Source organism: Drosophila sechellia, chromosome 2R (genome assembly GCF_004382195.2).
Source record: "Drosophila sechellia strain sech25 chromosome 2R, ASM438219v1, whole genome shotgun sequence".
NCBI classification, from domain to species: Eukaryota; Metazoa; Arthropoda; class Insecta; order Diptera; family Drosophilidae; genus Drosophila; species Drosophila sechellia.
The window spans coordinates 1,140,152-1,150,616 of record NC_045950.1 but is presented as its reverse complement, the minus strand read 5'-3'; positions in this window follow the sequence as shown (position 1 = coordinate 1,150,616).

Genomic DNA, 10,465 nt, shown 5'->3' with positions numbered 1-10,465 from the left:
TTTCATCAAATAGAATTAGACGAAAGGTCAAGAAATATAACATCATTCTCAACTTCAACAGGAGCATACCGCTACACGCGATTACCATTTGGTTTAAAAATAGCTCCAAATTCTTTCCAAAGAATGATGACCCTTGCATTTTCAGGCTTAACGCCTTCGCAAGCATTTCTGTATATGGATGATTTAGTAGTCATAGGCTGTTCTGAAAAGCACATGCTTAAAAATCTAACCGACGTTTTCAAATTATGAAAAATGCACTTTCTTTATGAAAGAGGTTACTTATTTAGGTCACAAGTGTACTGACAAAGGTATATTGCCAGATGACTCTAAATATGAGGTAATAAAAAATTACCCTAAACCAGTAAACGCAGACAAAGCTAGACGATTCGTGGCACTTAACGAGGCTTTGTAAAAAGAATGTTCCATTTGAATGGACTAGCGAATGCCATGAGGCATTCGAATATCTTAAAAGGGAATTAATGAAACCAACACTCCTTCAGTACCCAGATTTCAGCAAACAATTTTGCATAACCACAGATGCTGGTAAACAAGCATGTGGAGCGGTACTATCTCAAGACCATAACGGTCAACAGCTACCAGTGGCATACGCTTCAAGAAGTTTTACAAAAGGCGAAAGTAATAAGTCCACTACAGAGCAGGAGCTAGCAGCTATTCACTGGGCAATAAATCACTTCAGACCATACGTATATGGTAGACATTTCTTAGTACAAAGTGACCATAGGCCACTATCATATCTTTTTTCGATGAGAAACCCCAGTTCAAAATTAACCAGAATGAGACTAGACTTGGAGGAGTTTGAATTCACAGTAGAATATCTCAAGGGGAAAGATAATCATGTTGCAGACGCATTGTCCAGAATAACCATCGGAGAACTTAAAGCGATGAATAGACAGATACTAAAGGTCACAACAAGATCTACAACAAGACAGAAAAATACCTGCGCAGGTGAAAAATTGCATGAACCAAATAAGAAAGAAAATATAAAAATGCCCAATATCTATCAGGTAATCAATAACATTGATGCCAAAAAATATGTTATACTCAAAATAGGCAAGCATAAGTGCTTGTTAAAAAGAGGAAAACACATTATAACACGTTTTGATATAACTGATTTTTATTCTAATGAAATAATCGATTTAGATCAATTCTTTCAAAGGCTTAATGAAGAAGCAAGAATAAATAGCATCATTCAAACACAATTGTCACCAAGTGAACAAATCTTCGAATTTGTCACTATAAAGAATTTTAAAGAAAAGGGCAATAAAATACTAAAAAACTTAAAAATAGCGCTATTAAACAAGGTGACTAAGATAGATAAAAATGATAAGGTTCAAATAAAAGCAATACTGTCTAAATATCATGATGATCCATCAGAAGGAGGCCATTCAGGAATTTCTAGAACCCTGAAGAAAATAAAAAACTATTATTATTGGCCACAAATGACAAAGGCAATAAGTAAATATGTTAAAACATGTTTAAAATGTCAACAAGCCAAGACAACAAAACATACTAAAACACCTTTGACGATAACAGAAACGCCAGCAACAGCATTTGATATAGTTTTGATAGATACCATTGGTCCACTGCCAAGATCAGAAAACGGAAATGAGTATTCTGTTACTATCATTTGCGATTTAACAAAATATTTGGTAACGGTACCTATTTCAAATAAAAGTGCAAGATCAGTTGCTAAGGCTATATTCGAAAATTTTATTCTAAGGTACGGTCCAATGAAAACAATCATAACGGACATGGGAACGGAATATAAAAACCAAATTATAGACGATCTATGCAAATATATGAAGATAAAAAACATTACTTCAACAGCACACCATCACCAGACATTAGAAACAATAGAACGAAGTCACAGAACTTTCAACGAGTATGTTCGCTCATATATATCTGTTGACAAAACCGATTGGGATATATGGATACAATATTTTACTTATTGTTTCAACACAACACCATCGGTAGTTCATGAATATTGTCCATATGAATTAGTATTTGGAAGATTACCAAGACAGTTCATAGATTTTAACAGGATAGACAGAATAGATCCTATTTACAACATGGATGACTATTCAAAAGAAGTTAAGCTAAGATTAGAAATAGCATATAGAAGAGCTAAAAATATGTTAGACAAGGCAAAAGCCGATAGAAAGATATGATAGAACTATTAGTAACTTTGAATTAAAAATAGGAGATAAGATATTACTTAAAAACGAAACGGGTCATAAACTTGACAATAATTATTTAGGACCATATTTAGTTTCAGAAATAGGAGATAATGACAACATTACAATTATAGGAAATAAAAATAAAAAACAGATAGTCCATAAAGATAGGTTAAAAATTTTTAATTCATAATACATTTTGTTTGGTTAGCCAACCACAAATAAAAAACCAATAAAAACATTATAATACAAAACTTTTACTTTGCAAAATACAATGAAAATATATATATATATTTTTAATATCTCTTTAATCATTCATTTCAAATATTAATATACATATTACAAAAAAAAAATTATATACTTGAAAATAACTTCATATTATTACGTTATTTTTCAAAAGGAGGGAGATGTAGTATGTGCCTATGAAATATTAGGAACAATTAAATAAAATAGCATATTAACATATGGCAGCACTTTGGTGCTATGTTTATGTTTATGTCTATGCACGCAGTTAGACCCAGGGCGGATGTAACATGATCGCACACTCGAAGGCCACGAAGTATAAGTGCAGTGCCCACTTGAAGGCCAAAAAGTATAAGTGCATGGTCAGCATTCACACGCCGACCAAATGCATATTACATACGTACATACATAGCTCGCTCTCCCGATAAGCCTAAATATATAAGATATACATAAGAACGCCGCTCCGCCGCTGGCGTACCCGGCAGCGCAGCTACGCCGATTAGCCTAAGTCCAAATATATTCAAAACTGTTAGATCAGATACTCTGTAGACGTTGAGCTGGCATAACCATTTCTGCCTACTCTAAAATCAAAAGAATAAATTGAATAAATATAAAGTCAGCCCGACGGCTGCATTCAACTTTAAAACGGACTTGTGTTCTTAATTGGAGTTCATCATTACACTTGACTTCGCCCCCTTAGGTATATTGACTAGCCTTGTGGCGTAGCAATTTAGATAATTAATACAATTATTATTTACGGCTTTAAGCCGGAGCACGTTCTGGTTTATTCGGATACAAAACTGAGACTAAAGAGTTGACAAAACATAGAGCTAAGATTACCCTAACAGCAATGCATCGCGCCATCATGACGAGTCGGCAAAGCCGACTCAGCATTCCTTGCAGCGTGAAGCAACACTCCGAATAAGAAGAGTCATCTTTCCGTTGCCGGACTTTCTTTGAGCAGAGCGCTGAACTCTATTCTGGCGCGTCAGCCTTCCATACATAGAGCTACTTAGTTGCTATGAATTATTATGTTAAGCGTTGTTAACTACTTCCCCCTCAAGTTTATGACCGTCCTCGGTCATGTTGAAAGTGTCGATGGTACGCTGTATCTCCATGGATGCTCGTCTTCTCCTTAATGCCAGATAAAGTGCGAAGGAGCCAATTAAACTAACGTTTAGGACCACACCAGCTACGAACCAGAGTTTAGGCGGACCTTCAGATTCCACGTCATCCTTAAAGCTTTGGATGGAGAGCAGGTTCTCGTTATTCATCCGGTGTAGCAGAGGGATGCTGAGCACGGGGTCGTGCCCGACGATGTTAAGTAATGGGAAGCGCGCAATGCCTGGCTGCTTGCTTAATGCTTTCCGTAGGTTTACGAACTCGGAGCCATTGATGGTCGCCGTTATCTCGAAGGTCACCAGGTGGGTTCCCTCGACCAGTATTTCTGGGCTGCCATCGGTGCTAACGCGAGCTGAAGCTTTGTTGATAATCACAACGCCGTCATCTACGGGAGTTACTTCCTGTAAGTGGCTGGGTTGAGTGTGGCATTGGGCTGCGCTCCCTGCGTGAAGTGAGCGCGCACAAGATTCGCGCCGAGACCGCTCGCAGAACGTGAAGTTTGTGGTATCAGTGCATCCTGTGAGCGCAAAGGTGTCATGTTCGCATTCGGCCAACGTATCCTCGTCGAGACGTAAGATGATGTGTTGGTGGGATACAGGGTAAATGGCGACTTTCTTGCAACTGAACTTGACTCTGGGATAGGCAATTAAAATATGAATACTGTTCTCGGACTGGAGGACTCTAATCTTGGATGTAATAGTGAGAATTAAATTTTGAATTTCGGTAGAAAGCATCCTATTTCTTGCCAATAACGCTTCATACAAGTGTGGAGTGTCAACCAAGTCGCTTTTACGGGCACGGATCACCTTACCTGTGGACCACCCTCCCTTTAATAAGAACAGCTCTACTGTGTCATTTGTCTTTTTGTCCAACTTCAGGCATCTGGCTATTTCTGCCAAGGTGCTATGGAACCGTTCAACTTGGCCATTGGACACGCTGTGCAGAGGAGGCGCGTTCACAATGTCGATGCCGTAGTTGTTTTTGAGCATTGACGTGATTGTCTCTGAGTTGAAAGCTGGCTTATTGTCGCAATAGATTGTTTTGATGTTGGGGAAAAGGTTAACAATCTGCAATAGGGGGCCTGTGATGTCCACTATTGTCCTAGATGTAATCGGTTGCACTACTGCAAACTTAGAGAATTTGTCAATGCACGTCAAGAACAGCTTCCTGTCTGTTGAAAATATGTCAATGTGTACCATTTCGCCAGTATAACTGGGGATGGGCGTTTCCCCGAGCTCTTGCTTTTTCGGGTGCCTGTCGTACTTTGCTTGGGTACATACCCTGCAATTAGCAACCACTTCCTTTGTCATGCTGCCCATTTTTGGAAAATAGAAGTCTCGAAGGACTTGCTTGATATTTTCCTGCGCGGCTCTGTGTGCACGGTTGTGCTCTGTAGTGACAATTTCGTACTGTTCATTTTTATCAGTTATATCCGACACGACATTTTTGCAGTGACGGAATTGAGTGGCTGGGAAGTGGGTAATGAGGTCGTGTTGGAAACTTGCCAGTGTAGGCAAGTCGCAATGGATAGCATTCACGTCGTCAGGGTTAACAACTTCCTTGAGGGTTTTTAACAGGTAACTCTTGTCAGTGAAACTGATCAAGTGGCGAGTTTTGCTTCGGAACAGCACTAGGCTTCGTTTAAGCGGGAAACGTGCTGCCTCCAGAGTGATCTGGTTCCTAAAGCAATTTAAGGGTTTATCTGTGGTTTCGACCGTGTAGGTCAGGGACAGCTCACTGTGAATAATCGCAGCGTCTGACTGGGGTTCGTCTTGAAAGGCGTTAAGATTTTGCCTGGACAGTGCATCTGCCACGAAATTTTCCTTGCCAGGTTTGTAGAAAATCTTGGCATTGTGTTGGTCTATATAGGATTTCCATCTCTTAATCTTAGCGTTCGTGTTTTTGTCTGAAACAGCGAACGTGAGAGGCTGGTGGTCGGTGAATATGTTGATTTCCCTAGAGCCGTACAGAAAGTTTTGAAGTTTACCTAAGGCACCGATGCCACTTGCTGACGCATCTGTGGTGAGGTCAAAGGGCTTTTGAAAGTCGGGGTACTTGAGTATGACATCCTCTGATGCCAGAATGTTACGAAGCCTTTCAAATGCGCTGCGTTGAGTTTCATTAAACTCAACACAAATCTTCTTAGACATATGCCTACTCACCGAGCCGTTTTCCCCTTTCAGGATGTCAGTTATCGGGCGAGCTATGGCTGCAAAGTCTTTGATGAAGACTATGTAGTAGCTGGCCAAACCAAGGAACGATCTAACACTGTAGACACTTTTGGGTTCAGGGTATACCTGAATGGCCTTTACCTTTTCTGGCTCGGACTTAGTCCCATCCTTGCTTACGATGAAGCCGAGGTACTCAACACTATCTTTGAAGAATTTTGTCTTTTCCTGGCTCACCCTCATATTCGCCTCGATCAAGCATTTCAGAACAGTATCGATGTGGCGGACATGGTCGGACTCGTTTTCTGAGAAAATTATGACATCATCTACATAGACGTAACATATTTTCCCGATTTGCTCTCTCAGCACATCGTCTAGGGCTCTTTGAAAAATGCTGCTTGCATTTCTCAATCCGAACGGCAGACGGCAAAACTCGTATTTGCCGCCATTCACCGAGAACGATGTCTTCTCGCGGTCGTGTTCCGCGAGGTAAATTTGATTGTACCCTGACTTCAGGTCAAGGGTAGTGAAGAACTTTGCCTTGCCCAGATTCGCTAGAATCATGGGATGCCCTGGTATTCCAGGGAGTCCTCTGCAAGGTTGAGCTTTACCCCGGCCTGTGTTAACAGGTCCATGCCTATGATAGCGTCGAACGCATTGAGAGAATCTAAAAGGAAAAATGGGGAGATGTGCTTGAAGACTTTCATCAAACATTTGTGTTTGATTTCGGTGGAGCCGTGTATTGAGCTCACCGAGAAAGGGCTGGCAACCGGCATCACATTTTTCAGCTCCTTTACGGGCCTAATGTAGTTTTTTGCCGCGCCGGTATCGATTAGCATCTTTAAAGTTCTCACAGCCAGCCGTCGTTCAATGAACGGCAACCGGGAGCGTCCCCTAAAAAATTCAACGAGTCGTCACTGGGAGCGTACTCATTTTCGCTGTCGATTTCCTCGACTGCAGCCTTTGCTGCCTTTTAATACTCTTCTTTGGTCTCTTTTTGCTTAGGGGCCTCTTGGACAACGTTATTAAGACGTTGTCGTCCCGGTCCTGTCGAGCGTTCTGAGGGATTTCTCCACTTAAACGCGTTCGATTCATTAGGGTGATTCTGATTATGTTCAGCGCGCTGCCTGAACCTGGAGGATGGATCGACCTCCATAGGCTGGGGTGCTTGCGCCTGAGTGTCCTTGTTGGTTTTCTGTCGTTTCATGAAGTGGGGATTTCTGTCCTGTCCCTGTTCTTCTTTATTTGATTTACCCTGGAAACGGCTCTTGCCGTCTGCAGCCGAATGCGCTCGCTCCTCTACGGCCTTGGCGTAGGAGTTAGCAAACATGTTTCTCTCTATGCTTGCCTCTGCTTCTCTAGCTAAGGCCAGTGAAGATGGCAAGTCTTTTGGTTGAAATAAAAGCATGCAGGGCGTAGGCTCTGACCTCAGCATTAAGCAGGTCAGCACCCTCTTGATCATGCGTCATTACGATTTTGTTTGTGACAAGCGTTAGCTTCTTTTCAACTTCATCGTAGTATTGCATTAATGGTAGGTCTCCTTGCCTAACCATTTCCAATCCTTGCCTCAACAGGCGTAAGGATGTTTTGTCCGAGTACGTGCAGTCTAATCTGGCCAAAATGGCATCGAAGTTCAATACCGTATTATGGGATACGAGTAGAGCCCCGGCTGCGCCACGGATTTTATTCCTTAATATGGCAACAGCCTGATATTGGGCACTGCTGCCATTGTATGGTTTAAACAGCTCGTAAGCGTATATGGCCGATTGTCTCCAGGCCACATACTCGTCTTGGGTACCGGAGAACTCCGGTACCGATTTTATTATATCAAGGCGAATTTCGCACCTAATCTCGGGGTTGACAGAGACTTTTTCATATGTTATGATTTGCGGTGCTTCCACCTGCAAACTCTGTACCCGCTCGGCTAGGGAAGTTAGTTGAACCTGGAAGTGGGATTGCTGTTGCGACAATGCCTGTCTGACGGCGTTGTCGATAAGAGCTTGAATCTGACTGGGGTCCATAGTATTATGTACCGGGGCCCTATCCAACGTCTGACCTACTGCTTGGCCTACTTGCTCCTCCTCCCAGCTATCTTCGCTTTCGTATTCGACCTTAATACTTATGTAGTTATGTGCCCAATTCATTGGTTGTTGGTTGGCACATCACAATTGATCGGCTAAGTGGTGTGGCAAGAAAGAATTTTTTTTTTTTTTTTTTTTTTATTAATATTTATTAAGTGAAGAATCCGTACATCATAATATTGTATCTTAACATTACAGTGTGGAGAAATATTCTTATCAATTACCAATTATAAAAATAAAAATTAGACCAAAGTATGCTATAATTATTTATAGGGTATGCAACAATTATTTATCTGTTGAAAGTATGCAATAATATTTTGACAAAAGGAATGCAATAGTTTTTATTAACAGGAGTTCCTACGCAGTCCAGGAATGGCTGCATGCAATCGAAAAATGGACTGCCAAATGGAATGTGGCCATTAACTCCTCAAAGTCAGCCTGTGTAACTTTTTCCCTGCGACCCGGAACCTGCACAGATCTGACCTTTAATGGAAGCCCTATCACCAATGTTAGATCACACTGCTACCTAGGAGTTCATCTAGATCGGAGACTGACCTGGAGGGCCCACATCACATCGGTCAAATCTAAGTCACTGGCGAAGCTAAAAAAGCTCGACTGGCTCTTCCACTACAGCAAACTTCAAATGAGCTCTAAGGCTCTTTTAATCAAAGCTATTCTCTCTCCAACGTGGAGTTATGCCATCCAGCTTAATAGGCTCCGTGTGGTCCAGTCTGGGCTCCCCTGGTACGTGACGAACATGGTTATCGAAAGAGATCTGAAAGTTACCCTTCTTGGGGATCAGATTAATTTCCATAGCAGCCGTTATGCCGACAGGCTCATGGCCCACCCGAACCGACTAGCAACTATCCTAGCTGATCCCATCTCCCTCCGAAGACTGAAGAGGGTTCACCCCAGCGATCTCCTTACCCGGAGGATAATATAACACATTACATATTAAGTAATTGATAACTAGACTAGATTTTTCTTTCTTTTGTACTTTATAATTAAGATACCACTTGGTCTCATTTATCTTTATCACACATTAGGTTAAGTTCAGAGGAATTACTGAACGATTCCTTTTGAAACCTTAATAAATAGAATTAGCATAAAAAAAAAATGCAAAAAGAATTTGCTCTGCCGAAAATATGCAATGCTTTTGAACAAAACGAGAGCTGGTCACACTGAGCGGTTGTTTATAGTTTTTGTCTGTGAATTTCAATTGTAATTAGCATCTGGTCACACTCAGCGGTTGTTTATAGTTTTTGTTCGTGAATTTATAAACTAATATCAAATCCAAAATAGTGGCACAAATTGTTAATAGTGACCCTTAAGTCGCTATCAGTGATACTGTAGTGGAACTTAACGACTTTAACTTATAATAAAGACTTTGAATTTGTTTGCACGAAGTGGGGCTCCGCTGACCAGCGGCCACGCGGTCGTGACTAAGCACTTTTTGAATATCAGCACTTTTGAACCATCCACAGCGAAAATCTACCGATTATGAGTCAATGAAGCTAATTGCTGTCGCTGGCCCTAAAGAGATACGGGAGCAATTGACAAAGAGCTGGCTAAGTAAAGATCCATCCTTCGATACTACCAGTACTTCTAACACCTACTGCAGCTCGACCTTCACACTGACCTCCACCAGCTCGACTATCTCGTCTGCGTACATATTAACCTCCTCCTTGAGTGGCAACGTATGCTCTACTGCTGCCAGTACAACTCACAACAGTGCATCTGTCAGCTCAATTGCGAAGCCACAACCTACCACCGGCTTTCAGGATGTCTCCTTTAAATCTAGGAATAAAGGAATTATAAAGAGAGCAGGCGCGGTCCTCTCCCCTAAAATGGTAAAAAAGGTGGCATCTGATAAGCCGGCAAAAATCTCTGCCAATCGCTTCCAAGCCCTTAGCGACGAGGAAGATATGGTCCTGGGCGAGATATCTTCGAGTGACAACGACGAGCCATGCTCCTCGAATACCGCCCTCAACCGTGCCGCTAGGAAAGCAGGACAAAAACAACAGCTGAAAGGTGCTCACCAAACTGTACCAGCCCCGAAATCAAACCGTCACTCTAAGGTACCTAGAATGATGTTTCCCAATGTGGTGAACTTCACATCATTTCGCGGCGAGCTGGACGCTCTTGTGGGAGACTCCTATACGATCAAGGCCCTGAATTCGGGAGATTGCGCTGTTCAGTGCAACTCCCCAGAAAGCTACAGGCTGGTGGCCCGGCACTTTCTCGACAAAGGATCCCTTTTCCATCACCATCAGCTACCGGAGGACCGACCCTACAAGATTGTCATGCGCAATATTCACCACGGGGTCCCATCGGAGGATATCATCGCAGCCCTCCAGAACGAAGGACATAATGTTGTAAGGATTTATACTCCGCGCAACAAGGCTACCTCTCTTCCTCTTAATATGAGGTTCATTGACCTCAAAAAGCTGAGAACAACAACCAAGTAAAGGGCATACCGGTTGTCTGCAGGCACAGGGTAACTTGGGAGAAACCCCGTAAGCAATCGGAACCGTTTCAATGCCACAGGTGCCAAGGCTATGGTCATACCAAGGCATATTGTTCTCGGCACTATATATGCAGAGAATGCGGAGAAAATCACCCCACTGCAGAGTGCAAGCTGGAACAGGACGAGGCC